Source organism: Girardinichthys multiradiatus, chromosome Y (assembly GCF_021462225.1).
Source record: "Girardinichthys multiradiatus isolate DD_20200921_A chromosome Y, DD_fGirMul_XY1, whole genome shotgun sequence".
In the NCBI taxonomy this organism is placed as follows: domain Eukaryota; kingdom Metazoa; phylum Chordata; class Actinopteri; order Cyprinodontiformes; family Goodeidae; genus Girardinichthys; species Girardinichthys multiradiatus.
In genome coordinates this window covers 2,425,969-2,443,991 of record NC_061818.1, presented here as the reverse complement: position 1 = coordinate 2,443,991, position 18,023 = coordinate 2,425,969, and the positions used below count along the sequence as shown (strand labels likewise).

Below are 18,023 nucleotides of genomic sequence, written 5' to 3'. Positions count from 1 at the left end.
GCTGGACAACAGAATTTATTGCACACCTTAATATTAGAAACCAACATTGGAAAGAACAGTGTGTCAGTATTCCTCCAAAACAATGAGAGACTGATAATCATATCAAATCCAAACAAAGTTTAGACCGTTAATCGAATTTTAATATCATAGTGTGATCTTAGTATGATAGTGTGAGTAAACATAAAAATCAGTTTTCATATTAAGGGAAGGAAACCTGTTTCAATAGTTTCACACAAAGGTGAAGGAGAATATCCAGCCATCAGTTCATGACTTTAAGCTCAGACACTCTTTGGTTATGCAGCAGGAAAATTAACTGAAGCACGCCAGCAAGTCCAACTCTAATTGGCTAAAATCAAAACCAGAATGAGGGTTTTAGAGTATGGCAACGTCTAGTTGTAAAATGGTATTATGTAACCTTAAACAGACCGTTACTGCTCCAAAATCCTTAATATGACTGAATTACAACAAGAGAGAGCCAAAAGCCCTTAACGGTGATTTTAAAGACTCGTTGCCACAGGACTGCCTGATAGCAGTTGTTTCTGCCAACGGTGGCACCAGCAATCATTGGGTTCAGGGAGCGATTAGTTTTTCCCAGAGGGCCAGGCTGGTTTGGATAACTTTTTTCCCTTAACAAATGAAGTAATTTAAAAACTCATATATACTCAGGGTATCTTTGATATGAAGATGTGTTTGATGATCTGAATCATTTAACTATGACAAAAATCAAAAACAGAAGAAGTGTACATTTTCACAGCTCCTATATGTTGATTAATCTTTGTGAAATAAATTGGGCTGGTTGTGTGTTTTTTTTTTTACATGTGACATTAGATTTAAATCATTAAGGAATCTGGTGAAGACCAAGGCTCGTATTCACAAATATTCCCAGAGTTCTGTCAGAGATCTTAGGCTTAAAATTCCAGCCAAGGACTCCTAGCTTAGAGAAATGATTCACTTCTCTGCTGAGAGCGACTCTGAGCGAGGAGACGACAGAAATTCCTATCTTAGTGAGGAGGTGTGGTTGACCCCGTTGTTGGGTATCTTCTAAAAGCTGTGATTGGTTGTTAAAAGAAACGATAAAAATGTGCTTCTAGAAATCAATATAGAGAAATTAACCAATGATAGAATTTTGACTGGTTTCAGAAATGTGTAAATCATGATGATAAAACTTAACAAAATCAAATGAATAGTCACACAGCATTAACATATTTGAACTTCATTTACATGCTCATCATTATTTTCATTTGCCTATTATGTTTACTCACCATGCAGGTCGTTTTCATACTGCATCCATTTCATTTTGCTTTCATGTTAATATTAAAATTCAGCATTTAATTTAATAAGGTTCAGAATCAGCTTTATTGCCAAGTTCGTACATACAAACAAGGAATTTGCCTCCGGTACACTTTGCTCTTTTGTTCTGTTTTTGCATTACAGAATATACCAATTTGCAATGTACAATATACAATGTACAATGCAATATACTGCCTGTATAAAACAGACCTAACTCTTCAACTGGATCCAAGAGTATCATAAGATCACGAGGTTATATGCACTAAGCTGAGTATGAATGAATTGTTGTTTGTGTATCCAGTATTCGTTCAAGAACGGGGTTAATTAAGGTACAAGCATTGCTTGACTTTCTCTCTCAGGTCTATAGAGGAAAACTTTGTTTCCAGAGAGTTTCCCAGCAGAGACCCTGTCTCTACAATGCCGAGTGGAGCGGTTTTCCCAGTCTGAAGCAAGGACAACGACACCGCATCACCGTGGTTACGGCAGTAACTTGCAGTTTGGCCGGCCGACAGAACGAGCCGCCTTCTCCAAAGCTACGGAGGTTAGCTGAAGCTAACCCTTTGTTCACAGAGCTTTCTTCAAACTTTGTTGTTGCCCGGACAGCTTTCCTCAGCACGGTTCACATACGGGGTTAGGGGTTTGGGCATAGAGAAGTAGTTTAGAATGAAATAATCTAAACGTTTTTCATTTTATGAAGTTTGTGTTTGTTTGTGTGAAACTCAGCTATCTTAGTGCTAGCAGGCTATCTGCTCAGCACGTGCTCAGTTTTGTGTTCTGTGTTTGTGTGTTTTTAAAGTTGACACAAACTTTATTTAAAGGGTGATTTTAAACACAGAAGATCGGCCATAACGCGACGTCCGCGCTTATGCATTTTAACCCTTTTATTAACGGTATTCTAAAGGTATGTGTTTGATTCGGATGCTAAGCTATAAGCTTCTTTTGTTAGCTTTAACTGCTAACAGAGAAGAACATGTGCTTGCATACCTAAACCCGTTTCTCCAGAGAGATTTGGCTCTTTTTCAAAATATTTCCTGAAATATTTTACTATTTCCATAATAATATTTCTTTAAATATTATTTTAATAAATAAAGGCAGCTAATGAGACACTGTTGAGAATTGGTCATCCAGAAGGTTGGTTTCATTCTTAAAATATTATTTTATTAACATAATATTGTTGGACCACTTGTTTGCTGAGTATTGGATTATCTGCACGTTGTTGGACGTCACTGTGCCCCTCCAATGGCATCGGCCATTTTGCAAACAGGACAGCCCGCTCCTACATATCCCATTGAGCATTGCGACTGATATGACTGGGTGTCCCAAGTCTGACGTCACAGGGTGCTATATATGAGACGCTCATGTTTGAAAACTCGCCTTCTGCTAGAAAACCGGTCTAGTGACTGAAGTGCACCACTTTAAGAGAAGAGCTCTGTGCAGAGTTTCATTCATTCTCTCTCGTTGGACAACGAACAATTCATAACTGAAGTTTTTGGACTAAGAAGGCCAGAGATTTCACTTTGCCGATCGAAGACATGAGTTAACACGTAACTGAGGACACGAAGTTTCGGAGAGACGAACCGCTATCGTGTTTCATTTTCAAGTCGACTTTGATGGTCAGATCACATTTTTCCTTTTTGTCAAGAAGACCAAAGGACGAAGACTGACCGCTCCCCTGAAGTTGATTGTGGACGCACAATTAACTTAACCCCACTTTTCCTCGCTCGAATTCCCTCGCTCAGGAAGAAGACGACAGCAAGTAAAACCAACCTTTTTATTTTATCTTTTATTGCTTTATTAGAAGGCCTGGGCAGGGTCAGAGGTTGTAGAAGTGATCAGAATCGCTGGTTAGGATCTCATGTGTTCTGAATAATATGTGCATGTAACCTTGCTTATTGAACTTTGATGTGTTATGTGATATCGGGATCCGCTGCGGTCCTCGAGCTGCTTGTGTTTTTACTATCTGAGAGTCAACGCGGGTGCGTTGTAAGACTGGACTGTTAAAACGACCTCATGGTAAAATTCTCCATTTCCCTTTTGTCTTCAATCTCACTGTGCTAGCTTGCCGCCAAAAGTTAGAATCCTTTGTGCCAGGAGTTAGGGGGAAGTTTTATGATATGAAGACCATAAGGACAGTCGGAGCTGCGCTCCAACCCCCACCACTTGCCACCACTCATATCCCCATCTTCCTTCGTCTGTAGTGCCATAAACTGCTGGTTGACTCAATACATACCCACTACCGTTTGTTGATTTTGCTTATTTAGATGTGTTACCCCTGTGTTTGTAGAATTTTGCATGTTGAGTAGGTGAAAATTAATAAATATTCACATAGATAAAGAGAGAGCGTTTGGTGTTTCATTGTGTGCAAAAAAGTGATGTGTCAGTCAAAATAAGGTTCAAGTTCCACACGTTTCGGCAGAAACGGTCGATTAAACGGTGACATCTCCGGCAATAGTTATTAATTATTACGGAGTATTTAACGGTTGTAATTGCCAGAGGCGTTGAGCCACAATTACAACACCAGAAACATCTCTGGTCTCGATTCATAAATGAGGATTTTTGGTTAAGAAATTGATTTTGTCAGATTATGATTTGTAATTATAATTATTGATCAAGATTAATCAATCAATAATCATAAACCCAACATATGGCGTCCCTGGGTGGGCCTTAAAAAGACAGACATCAAATCACTGTTGCACAGAATGAACAGTTGTGATCTCCGTTAACAAGACGTTTATTGGGAGACTTGAGTTTCGCACAGAACGTTTGTGAATTAGGGGATTTGGATTAGGTTGTGATCAGTTCTACTGCAAAGGATAACATTAGCTTTCAGAGGTGTTTGTTGTGGATGCAAGGTGAAAGTTGGTTTAACTTGTGGAAAAGTTAAAGTTAATTTCCAGTCGCCAGCCTGCCGCTGCAGCTGTAAAAAAAACCAGCGCTGATAAGCAGCAGACCTGCCCCAGTGTCCACTGGGCGTAATTACAGTTGTGACCAACATTCTCCCAGTCAGTTAGAGAACAACACCTACATCTGGTGGCCATTTAATAGATTACAAATTGCAGCTGGATTTCCCAAACCGCAGACCTGCACTCAGTACCATCTGGTGGTCACTAGTGCGAATTGCATTTCCTACTTTGATATTTTTTTTTAATCACTCAATTCATTAACACAGGCAGATTATTCCATCACCTATGATCTAAAGGGCATAACTTAAAGTTCAAAGTTGAAGTTACAGATCATTCATTACCACTTTTGGATAAAATTTAAGCATTTTTGCTGGGTTTTATTGTGTGAAGCATGTTTTGATCTGACTCATAAAACTAACTTAGTTGTCTAACAGGAAGGTAGGTGATTCATATTAGAGAACACTAAAACTTAATTGAAGCTAAGAACAGCATTGAATGTTTAGTTTCGTTTTCCCATTTTTAAAATTTTATTTTGAACTTGGTTTCTGGGTTATTTCAAAATTCTTTCCCTTCTTCCCCTTTTTTGCGTGTTTGCTTGATTAACCCTACTAAAGCATAGCCTTGGGTAAGCCACAGTTTGAACGGTCAAACCTGTGTGCCCATTTTAAGCAAACCCATACACCTGGAAGATACAGGTATGAATCAGACAGCTAGCTGAATAGCTTAGCCTGTTGTGTGCAGCTAATTAAGTTTAGCAATCCTTAATCACTGAACAGCTTAGCCTGTTGTGTGCAGGTAATTAAGTTTAGCAATCCTTAATCACTGAACAGCTTAGCCTGTTGTGTGCAGCTAATTAAGTTTAGCAATCCTTAATCACTGAACAGCTTAGCCTGTTTGTGTGCAGCTAATTAATTTAGCAATCGTTAATCACTTAATAGCTTAGCCTGTTGAATTGCTGCTAATTTCTTTAGTGGTTGTTCATAAATAAACAGTTTGTGTGTGTGCATTGTGCATTTTGGGCCAAAGATGGAGGGAACATCCCAGACTGCAGCTGGAGATGTGTGTATGGTGGAGGACCCCATAGGAATGCAGGCACAAGAGGTGATTGGGTCATATATTCTGTTGTCCCCCGAGGAGCGTAAAGGCCTCAATGATTATGGCATTGAGCAATGTGAAGCCAGGATTCAGGAGTTGCTCCAAGTCATTAAAAACCCACCGAAGGACAGACGGGTCTCAGATGTGTTAGGACAGCTCACTCTGTTGTATCAGCGAAGGTTAATGTTGGAAGTTGACCAGCGCGTTAAACTGCAGTTCGAGCTGAATGATACTTTGCAGACGGTGGATGTCCTTCGAGGTGAAATAACAGAAGTGGGAAATAGATTGGAAGCAATAGAGGGTAGCCATGCCACCCCTCCCCCCCTGGAAGAATGGGGGGACGAACCGAAACCCACCTCACAGGTTGAAACCTTTGGAGGTGAGCCACACCTGCGAAACCCTGAGAGAACCTGCAGGTCAGATCTGGAGGATGTAGAAGCTGCTCTCCAGAAATTACCTTTCCAGGCTCATAGGGTTCCCCATACATCCACCGAGGCAAGAACATGGGTAAGTAGTCAGAATAGGTTCAATCAGCAGCCATGAACGGTACCTGGCTGGGGACCCAGCAGGTGTAAATAGTTCACGGTTCAGATGCGAGCAGCCGTCAAACGTGACTCGCAGTACGGTCCTCTACGATCCCTCACCTCCGCCAAGGCGACAGGAGTGCCGCCCCTGGGATTCAGGTGGCTCCTACCGCCCTCAACCGCTGCCCAGGACCCGAGTCCGGGAAGCACAGGGCCCACAGTTATACCGGGAGCAGCCTCCACTGCCTCCTCCGAGGATGAGGCGTGATGCACCGACACCCCCTGAGTGCAGCCGGAGTGAACTCTCCGATGATGACTCAGATGGGCCGGGACCAATCCCTGAGAGTGGATTACGCACCCGCCAGCTTGAGTCCCTTGCCAAAGACATAGAGCGTTTCGACCCTAATAATGCAGAATCAAACATTGATGATTATCTTAGGGAAGTTGAACGCTGTCTTCTAGATCTGTACTGCCCATCAGCACGGGAGAAACTGAAGCTCATCTGGAAGACAACGTCCAGGAGCGTCCATGTTTTCATGGAGAGCCTGACACCCGCAGTCCGAGACCGTTATTCAACCCTTTGCAAAGCTTTAAGGGAAGAATATTCTGTGTACACGGAGCGGGCCTCAGCCACACTTGGTGCTTTCACGATCCAGCAAAAGAAAAGCGAAGCACCCAGGGAGTATTACCGGCGCTTGAGAGCCGTTTACTTCCAAGGACGCAATGCGCCAGGCATTGAGGAGGAACATGCTTTTAAATCCCTGTTCCTCCACAACCTTCATGAAAGTGTGCGATACGATGTTACTATGTATTGCAGAACCAAGGCCATGAGCATGCAAGAGATCTGCAAATATGCTCAGATGGCGTGGGAAACATGTGCTCGCCCGACCAAGGGATCGGAGAGCGAGGCTAGAGTTTTACAGGTCCAGACTGAAAGAACCAGCCATGCATTAGAAGGTCAGGAAAGGCCTTCAACCAGAACCTATGTGAAGAACAGGTTCAGGGAACAACATAGGTTTGGTCAGCTGGACTGGGGGGGTGGTACTGAATACCAACCACAGTCAAAGTTGCCGGACCACTTCCGGTCGAACAGACGACCTGACCATCACGTGAAGCCTAAAGGTAAACCTGATGGAAGAGGGTGGAACCGACACGCAGAAGGGATTATGGGGAAAGAGATGGAGGAGGCGGTGATGGTGACGGAAGCGGTGCATGGTAATGTTGCATCACTCTTTCAGTCATGGTTTTCAACCATCTTTAATCAACTTGTTTATATTGTACATAGCCCATTAGTCTTCCGTATTGTTTAATTCTGCTTGGAAGTTTAGTTAAATTGTTTTAGCATGGTAAAGAGTTGTTGATTGAAATATGTTTGACTGAGTTGACTTATTTTTGTTAATAAATTCTTGTATTTTAAGAAATTGTGTGAATTCATTCCATTCGGTGCAGAGTTTTGCTGTTCAATAATGTCAGAGTTTGGCTCACCCTGTTCGATTTTGTCCTAATACCACCGCCTTACTGGGCTGGTATTCACAGGACAACCCTTAACAGACCAAAATATTATTTGATAAAATATTAAAGTATTAATATTCAATAATATATTCATAGTCATAGTTATGGCGTCCTTGGGTGGGCATTATTATGAACAGTTTGCCAAGTACATAAATGAGAATGAATAAACCACAACTGCACATTATTAATGCACCAAGTGATGAGCTCAACATCAGCTGTCACTGGTCACAATAGGACTCAAAACATCAGAGTTCTAACATCAGGTGTCACTGATTATATTTAAGAAGACATTATAACTTGTGACATTCCTGGAGTTCACAATATTAGACTTTCATCAAAATTAATAACTCCAATATCTCTGTGCTAGTAACAATCAACTCTGCTACATGGTCAAAATTTTAGATGTTCTGACTCAGTCTGGTTTCTTCTGTGTAAGCAATAATTTGAGACTTGGTTTAACTTCAGTTAACCTCTCTGTCCAGACAGTTGCTGCATATCTGTATCCAGAGGCTGTGTTTTATGTATGACCACAATTTGAAACTGAATTAACTTCGCAGTAAATTTTAGTATCTGACCTAGGATTGTTGATGCATGTATCCATTCCGGAACTTTATAGTTTGTTTTATGTTTTGAAAGAACAGGATTTATTGCCAGATTAAATCCCAAATTTAATCTAATCCACCCTGCCATAAAGGGGGGTGAGTCAAAAGCCAAATTGCAAGTATTGCCCTTAGGAGGTGTAGCAATTTTCTTTTTTCCTTTGCATTTTTAGAAAAAATTACCTTAAAGGTTAAGAGTAGTGCCTAATCACTAGTTCTCACAAAGAAAGGTGAAGAATTAACACTAAAATCACAAATATCCTTAGAGAAAGGAGTAGCATTGTAACACTTAAGGTGCGTTCACACCAAACGCGATTTCTGCGAAAGGAGCGGCCAATTTACATGTTATCCCTATGTAGAGGCGCGTTCAGAAGCGGAGCGGCGCGGTGCGGTGCGGAGGGTGCGGCGCGGCAAGCGAAGCGGGAGTGGAGCGGCGCGATTGACGAGTTGAAAAATCTGAACTTTTTCCTAAATTCGCGTTGCGTCAAACAATCAGGGACTGGATATGGCTGTGACGTAGGGTGAAGGACCAAAGCGGAGAGGAAGCAGTTGTCAATGATGGAGGACCAGATCATAGTGGCGGTGTGCAGCAAGCCAGAGTTGTATGACTCAACTAATTACTTTTACCGAGACAAGTACAGAAAGGACCTGGCCTGGTTATGTTTAGGCACAAATATCTTAAATTTAGGAGATGTGGACATTAAAAATCTGCAGTTTTTTTTACTGAGCTGAGATTTATTTACTCACCGAAGACAGATGGACAGGCGTTCAGCAGCGGGGACACAGCGCCGGTAAACCGCGGTGAAGTTAGTTTGAAGTTGGATGTTCAAGCTCCGCGGAGTTAGCGGCATCTAGCTCTTGTTTTTGAAATAAAGTTTGTCCCTAAGTGTATTTGCCAACAGTAATCTATTTTTTGTTGCTTTTTTGTTGTTGGAGTAATGTCTTCTTCCTCTCTGATTGGCTTTTCAAACCATATCAGTACAGGACTTGCTTCACTGAAGGTTGTGACATTCTCTTAACAGCTTCAATCATCATCTTTACAAGGTATTCTGGTTTTCCACTAGGGTTGATATGCACATAAAACACCAAACAAATGTATCCCTTGACACAGAATCTGTCTCCTTCCTGAGCGTAACAGTTGTCTTTCTAATATCTTGATTTTTTTCCCCGATGATGTCACACAAGCAATTGATGTGTTTGAGGTGTTGAATTTAAATATATTTACAAGTTTTTCTCCGTTTAATTCAAATGTTGTGACTTAACCCTTCAGAAGACACCATCATCATCTGACGAAAGTTTTACAATGTATTGTAAAATGTATTAATTTTAAAAAGACAAAAGTTCACAATGTTATCCTTGCATTTAGCAAATAGAATAATAATGAAAGTCCTAACTGACCTACAAAAGGAAGGTTTAGTCGGATTTTATGTCAGGCGATGAGAAAATATAGTTATAGTGTTATTATACAGTGTATGCGAATATCTACAGGGATTGGACAATGAAACTGAAACACCTATCATTTTAGTGTGGGAGGTTTCATGGCTAAATTGGAGCAGACTTGTAACCAGTCTTCATGGATTGCACATTGCACCAGTAAGAGCAGAGTGTGAAGGTTCAATTAGCAGCGTAAGAGCACAGTTTTGCTCAAAATATTGAAATGCACACAACATTATGGGTGACACACCAGAGTTCAAAAGAGGACAAATTGTTGGTGCACGTCTTACTGGCGCATCTGTGACCAAGACAGCAAGTCTTTGTGATGTATCAAGAGCCACAATATCCAGGGTAATGTCAGCATACCACCAAGAAGGACGAACCACATCCAACAGGATCAACTGTGGACGCAAGAGGAAGCTGTCTGAAAGGGATGTTCAGGTGCTAACCTGGAAAGTATCCAAAAAACATAAAACCACGGCTGCCCAAATCACGGCAGAATTAAATGTGCACCTCAACTCTCCTGTTTCTACCAGAACTGTCCGTCGGGAGCTCCACAGGGTCAATATACACTGCTATAGCCAAACCTTTGGTCACTCATGCCAATGCCAAACGTCGGTTTCAATGGTGCAAGGAGCGCAAATCTTGGGCTGTGGACAATGTGAAACATGTATTGTTCTCTGATGAGTCCACCTTCACTGTTTTCCCCACATCCAGGAGAGTTACGGTGTGGAGAAGCCCCAAAGAAGCGTACCACCCAGACTGTTGCATGCCCAGAGTGAAGAATGGAGGTGGATCAGTGATGGTTTGGGCTGCCGTATCATGGCATTCCCTTGGCCCAATACTTGTGCTAGATGGGCGCGTCACTGCCAAGGACTACCGGACCATTCTTGAGGACCATGTGCATCCAATGGTTCAAACATTGTATCCTGAAGGCGGTGCCGTGTATCAGGATGAAAATGCACCAATACACACAGCAAGACTGGTGAAAGATTGGTTTGATGAACATGAAAGTGAAGTTGAACATCTCCCATGGCCTGCACAGTCACCTAAATATTATTGAGCCACTTTGGGGTGTTTTGGAGGAGCGAGTCAGGAAACGTTTTCCTCCACCAGTATCACGTAGTGACCTGGCCGCTATCCTGCAAGAAGAATGGCTTAAAATCCCTCTGACCACTGTGCAGGACTTGTACAGGTCCTTCTCAAAATATTAGCATATTGTGATAAGTTTATTATTTTCCATAATGTCATGATGAAAATGTAACATTCATATATTTTAGATTCACTGCACACGAACTGAAATATTTCAGGTCTTTTATTGTCTTAATATGGATGATTTTGGCATACAGCTCATGAAAACCCAAAATTCCTATCTCACCAAATTAGCATATCATTAAAAGGGTCTCTAAACGAGCTATGAACCTAATCATCTGAATCAACGAGTTAACTCTAAACACCTGCAAAAGATTCCTGAGGCCTTTAAAACTCCCAGCCTGGTTCATCACTCAAACCCCCAATCATGGGTAAGACTGCCGACCTGACTGCTGTCCAGAAGGCCACTATTGACACCCTCAAGCAAGAGGGTAAGACACAGAAAGAAATTTCTGAACGAATAGGCTGTTCCCAGAGTGCTGTATCAAGGCACCTCAGTGGGAAGTCTGTGGGAAGGAAGAAGTGTGGCAGAAAACGCTGCACAACAAGAAGAGGTGACCGGACCCTGAGGAAGATTGTGGAGAAGGGCCGATTCCAGACCTTGGGGGACCTGCGGAAGCAGTGGACTGAGTCTGGAGTAGAAACATCCAGAGCCACCGTGCACAAGCGTGTGCAGGAAATGGGCTACAGGTGCCGCATTCCCCAGGTCAAGCCACTTTTGAACCAGAAACAGCGGCAGAAGCGCCTGACCTGGGCTACAGAGAAGCAGCACTGGACTGTTGCTCAGTGGTCCAAAGTACTTTTTTCGGATGAAAGCAAATTCTGCATGTCATTCAGAAATCAAGGTGCCAGAGTCTGGAGGAAGACTGGGGAGAAGGAAATGCCAGAAGTCCAGTGTCAAGTACCCACAGTCAGTGATGGTCTGGGGTGCCGTGTCAGCTGCTGGTGTTGGTCCACTGTGTTTTATCAAGGGCAGGGTCAATGCAGCTAGCTATCAGGAGATTTTGGAGCACTTCATGCTTCCATCTGCTGAAAAGCTTTATGGAGATGAAGATTTCCTTTTTTAGCACGACCTGGCACCTGCTCACAGTGCCAAAACCACTGGTAAATGGTTTACTGACCATAGTATCACTGTGCTCAATTGGCCTGCCAACTCTCCTGACCTGAACCCCATAGAGAATCTGTGGGATATTGTGAAGAGAACGTTGAGAGACTCAAGACCCAACACTCTGGATGAGCTAAAGGCCGCTATCGAAGCATCCTGGGCCTCCATAAGACCTCAGCAGTGCCACAGGCTGATTGCCTCCATGCCACGCCGCATTGAAGCAGTCATTTCTGCAAAAGGATTCCCGACCAAGTATTGAGTGCATAACTGTACATGATTATTTGAAGGTTGACGTTTTTTGTATTAAAAACACTTTTCTTTTATTGGTCGGATGAAATATGCTAATTTTGTGAGATAGGAATTTTGGGGTTTCATGAGCTGTATGCCAAAATCATCCGTATTAAGACAATGAAAGACCTGAAATATTTCAGTTAGTGTGCAATGAATCTAAAATATATTAATGTTAAATTTTCATCATGATATTATGGAAAATAATGAACTTTATCACAATATGCTAATATTTTGAGAAGGACCTGTATATGTCATTCCCAAGACGAATTGACGCTGTATTGGCCGCAAAAGGAGGCCCTACACCATACTAATACATTATTGTGGTCTAAAACCAGGTGTTACAGTTTCATTGTCCAACCCCTGTAAGTAGTTTCAGGTGGCTCTATCCTGCAGAGCTATTTTGTTCTGAGAGAGAGATAGACCAGAGCGGATTGTGTCGGGAGCAGTCAGAACAAGCTCCTCCCCTCTCAGGGTGCTCGCCTGGCGGTCAAGAAGCAGACCCAGAATCGGTACGTCCACGCCACAGTCCCGCAGCGGTATCCGCTGTTCTACTGCTGTAGCTCATCCGTCGGTAAGTACTCAGGCTCTCTGCGCTGCCAGCAGCACGAGGGACTCGGATGGATCAGATCTCTGCCGCGTGGCGTTGATATTTGTGCACGCGCTCAGGAACAGTCCGAGCATCTGGTCACGCGGTGGGGCTGGGGCGTCCACGGCGCGAGCGCTGTTTTTCCTCTCCCATATGAGAGTGTAATATATCTTGTCGAGGCAGGTCGGTAAATGTCCGAGGCGGCCTGGCCCGCATGAATATTAATGTATGCTGGATGAGCCAGTAGGATCCAGTTAAAACCAGATTTGTCATCGGAACGCGTTCCATGATGAAAACAATTTTTCAAAACAGCATCTTTAAATAAGTTTCAGATTGTCGCAGTAATGTGATTATAACCTGCGGATGCGCGGCTGCTCCAGGTTTCTTCACCGCTTGAGTGATGAACTGATAGTTGAAAAGATTTCAAACAGCTTTAACTCTTTATTCAGCCTGCTCTGGGCCCCTGGATGATCCAGACCTGTTAGAAAGGACAAATGTACCTGAGCAAAAATGTTTTTATTTTTAATTTATATAAATGTGCCTTAAATAATAACGTGTTTCTGACTCCAGGTACTGTGTGGTTCTATTCAGGTCTTTTGGCTGCCCGGAACCCACATATCATCTGGTAAGAAATTCATACCCAGACTGCCAACAACTCATTTATTTAAGCTTTGGTACACCACAAGAGGCAGTACATTCACAACAATGCACCCCAGATGTGATAGAAAGCTTACATAATCATTTCTTCCAGACCTCTTTTACCAATCAACGTTAATTATCTGGTTGTTGTAGATGAGCATAAACATGCAGATAAAATATCCCTGTAATCAGTGTGATATTTCATCACCTGCGCACAAATACAGTGGTGCCTGTTTTTCAGCTTTAAACCTGTCACATATGTAGTACTACTTGTCCATTCATCCATCCATTTATTCGTTCAGTCATTCATTCAGGCACATCTCAATACAGGCATATCTCCTTAAATTGAAATATCATCAGAAAGTTATTCATTTAAGTAATTTAATTCAAAAAGTTAAACTCACTAAGTCGTCTATTTCAGGCGTTTATTTCTGTTAATTTAGATGATTATGGCATATGACTAATGAAAACCCTAGTACAGTTTTTCAGAAATTATATAAAAGATAACATTCTAAAACACCACAAAAGATGATTTTTATTCCAGAAATGTTTTGTTGTGGCCTACATAATCATGGGGGAGACCTGCTGTCTTGACAGTTGTCCTACAGGTGTTATTCATCCCTCCTCCATAAAGGTGATAAACCACAATAGGTCATTGCTAAAGAAACTGGTTGTTCAGAATCCTGTATCCAAGCACATTAATGGAAAGATAAGTGGTAGGAAAAAGTGTGTAGTAAAAAGATGACCCAAAACCAGGGGTCACTGCAGCCTTGAGAGGATTGTGAAGCAAAGCACATTCAAGAGTTTGATGGAGATTTACAAGGTGTGGACTGCAGCTGGAGTCAGAGTCTCTACACACAGACGTATCCAGGACATGGACTGTAATTGCCACATTGCTTGTGTTAATCCACTCTTGAACCAAAGATAATGTCAGAAGCATCTTACCTGGGGTAAGGAGCAAGAGGACTTGGGTCTCATTTATAAGACATTGGATAGGATCAATACTAAAAGTGTATGTATGACCAAAAGCCGAAAATGGCATCTCATTGCGTACAAGGCAAAACCTTGTACGCAAGGGGAAATTATTTGCTGGTGTGCATGGACTTGCACACCAGCAAATAATTTCCCCTTGCGTACAAGGTTTCGCCTCATGTTTTGCCCTGTTCACACCCACATTCAACCATAAATGGTCAATGCAACGCACCTCATAAATGTCAGTTTTTATTTAAAAGCCAGCTGATCAATGTTATTTCAGGGTTAACAATGGCAACTTTGGAGAAAAGAGCAAAGAAACGCAATTTTACCAAGGCAGAAATCGAGGTGTTGGTGATTGAGGAGGAGAGTTGAGAACACGTTCTGTTTCCTGGCCGCAGGGTAGGGAAATCTGATGTATCAACTGGTCATATTAATAACGCCTCTCAGGCTGGCAGGCATTGTTGCACATACCACTGGCTGCGATATGCCAGGCCTATGGTTAATTTCACAGAAATATGTTGTTCCTAAAAGAGGCTTCAGGCATACAGTTAATTATGTTAAACACATACCTGTCGGCTAAGTCACGCTGGTAAGAACCGGTTTGCCAGGATATGCAGAATAGTTAACACCTGTAACTCAACAGGGATGGCGTGGCCCGGGGGGTCTGTCTCTGTCAAAAACGGGAACCAGTTCAGCACATAAATCCAAGAGCAATGCTGTAGGAAGTCGAAATCGTCATATTAGCTACTCATCATTATGGACCAGGAAACCTTGGTGATCCCTGAAAACGCGTTCCCTCCTAATTCTACCATATGCAAGGTCTTCCAGCAGTGCCAATGCATTTGTCGCACAGCTTTACGCAGAAGTATCACCACGGTATTTAAATGTTTACAGCGATTGGTATTATTTCCTCACACCTTGTCCCAATTTCTGTGTTAATCTGTGGTACACATCACCCTGGGTTACTTTGATTTAGAGAGACACCAGAACCAACAATGCAGATAAGTTGAAGGCAATTATTAAGCAACCTGGGCTTCCTGAACATCTCAGCAGAACCACAGGCTGGTCTCCTCCATGCCACGCTGCATTTATACTGTAATCCATGCAAGAGGAGCCACAACCAAGTACTGATACTGTACGATACAGAACATACACACTTTTCAATAACTCCCAATTTTTGTACTAAAAATCCCTTTTTATTGGTTTGATGTAATGTATGAATTTCCTGAAAAACTAGTTATTGGTGTTCAGAATCTTCAAAATCAATAGAAATGTATGCTTAAAATCATATTTTGTGGCATGATTCTATATAACAAATAAGTTTCAACTTGTTGAATTGCATTATTGAAATAAAGCAACTTTTGGATGATATTGTAATTGATGGGAATGCACCTGTGGACCAGGGGTTCAGCCGTTTCTATCCATGAGATGCCAAACAGGTTAAAACAGCTCTGCACTCATGTGAATCATTTACCGTATTACATGAAATGAAATACTGAAACACTGCCATAGCACTGTTCCACTACGGTTAAGACCAAAGTTATTCATACCCCTGGCAGGTTTAGATTTAAAATCAGTTTCATTTGACCAAGTAGGTTGTTCCTGATAGGAAATGAGACAGACTTCTCTCAAAAGAATATAAAATAAAATATAAGAAGATCAACTTTGAAAAAAATTGGCTTTTTTATTTACTTTTTATAAAAAATGGCAAGTTTAAATAATTTATACCATTCTCAATAATCAATGGAAAAATCTTTATTGGCATTACAGCAACCAAACCCTTAGCATGTTTCCACTGGTATTTTGATGATTTCTCTTCGGTCACCTTAATTTTATTTTCAGTCAGAAAACACATGTTGGTAAAAGTTAAATGAAACCTAAATCTACCAGTGGTATGAATAGTTTTGGCCTTAAATATATTTAACATTTTCAGTAGGCGAGAAGAACTTTAGAAACTTCCTTGGAGGTCTGTTCAGATTGTTCAGTTTCTAAATAACAAAATTATTTTAACCTAAGCTTTCATGACCATTACATTTTTAAAGTTATTGTTCAGTTTAAACCTTGACCTTTGCCTTTTCTACTAAAATTTGCTTGCGTGCTGTGAAAGAATAACATTTTGTTATCTAAATAACTACTTATGGTGATTGAACTTATGCTTCTTGTCTCTAAGACTTAAATTTCAGATGTACAGTTATATTTATGTCATAGTTTTCTTAACTTTCACAGACATTTCTGTCATAGTCACGAACATTACTTTGACTGAACACAGATCTACACAGATCCTACCTCAATCTACCAGGTCTAGTGTTCAATAACACCATGCTGCAGCTGGGATTACGCAACAGTTTACTTGTCAATACAATATAAAGTCATCAAGGGCAGGTCACTTTAGACTGGAGCAGACCAGTTTTAAGTAAGCTTCATCATCAAGAATGTTTATAAAGGGCCGATAACCCCATTTTAAAGACTTTAAGGCTGGCATTGCAAAACATCTTATCAGCTAGAGATAAATGAAAGTACACAAATAAAATTATGACTACTGACAGAGGTTTAGCTCATTACTCAAGTTCTGCCAAGAAATCTCTATCTGAAATTATCACTGAATTAAGCTCTGAATGGTGATTGGCCGGTCAGATACAGATGTTTGTTTTTTTTTAGCTTATTAAATACATAAAATCTGAAAACCTCCTCCTCTTCATTTTGTAATGACTTTATTGTGATTGCTATATTTAATTGTAGATTTAAGTAACATGTACAGAAATGAGATTAGATGTATTCTTTGAAAGAAAATTGGAATCAACCAAAGTCAGAATCAGCATGCCAGACCCCAAAGAAAACTGAGAATCTGTATCATCCAGTAAAAGCCTGATCTGTGCGTGGATATCATTTAGATATGTTTCTCCTGCTTACAAAACTTTTTAGCAGGGATGTGGTTATATTTAAAGCTTACGGACAATTGATGTGTATTTTTCAGTTTATGAATAAATTATTAATGATTTGTTGTTTTAGTAAAAATGAACTTTCATCCAGAGCTTCCAGTCTTCCTAGTAATGGACTGGTTGTTTCTACACAAACTTGGGCCACACTCTGTTCAGTCTAATTTAATAGAGTTATCAGCATGAGGAAAAAACGTTTCCTGTTTATGCAGCTGATGCTGACTATATAAAACGCTGTGCTGGGAAAACTCCAGTTGAACCGATTCTTGTTTAATTTTTCCTATATAAAGGCCCTTCTTTTTGCCTGGACTGTTGCCATGGTGACAGGTTGGCACTTCCTGACTTAGTTTTCATTGTGGAATAGCAATGAGTGAGGGTAGAAGTGGTAGTCAATGGTAATCACATGATACACAAAAGAAGCAGATATATCACTACAAAAAATCAGTGACATGTCAGAGTTTAAACTTTGATCAGATCTCACTGAGTGCTTGTTGGAAGTAGAAAATGTGTAATTAAAAAAAATGCTTCTGGAAGAACGTACAGAAAATAAAGGCTCTGAAGAACACTCCTGGTATTATCAATACATTATCGGACTTTTGAATAGAACAATAAATAGAAAATGCTTGAGCAAGAATATAATGAAATGATACAGCTGTTGCTCCATTAAAACAGACTAACACACATTGTGCAAGGGTTCAGAATGAAATTCTTTTTCTGAGGCTACTCTGGCCCTGTAAGGAACATTATGTAACAGTGATCTGGTGACTAAAGCACAGAACAGAAGCTTTGCCACAAAACATAAAACAAGGACATAATAAAATGTCTAGGCTCATTTTTATAGATCCAATAGATCCATTTTGTAGATCCAAGATGGCGCCGCAGATGGTCGCCTCGGCGTGTTGGTGTGCATTGTTTTGTTTTGTTTTTTGCTTTAAAACGGTCTTCTGTGATGGTACCCGGAGCTCTCTCACCAGAGAAGAAC

The 18,023-nt window shown here is 41.1% G+C and overlaps 1 protein-coding gene across 3 annotated transcripts in view; it reads left to right on the top strand.

Moving 5' to 3' along the window:
- The first annotated feature begins 12,378 nt into the window (after positions 1 to 12,378).
- LOC124864637 (4-aminobutyrate aminotransferase, mitochondrial-like) overlaps positions 12,379 to 18,023 on the top strand; it is a 52,618-nt gene continuing 46,973 nt past the window's right edge. For all 3 annotated transcript variants that reach the window (XM_047359494.1, XM_047359492.1, XM_047359493.1), the window contains exons 1-2: positions 12,379 to 12,476; positions 13,062 to 13,116. The gene's annotated coding sequence lies outside the window, so the exon portion shown is untranslated. The remainder of the gene's footprint in view (positions 12,477 to 13,061; positions 13,117 to 18,023) is intronic.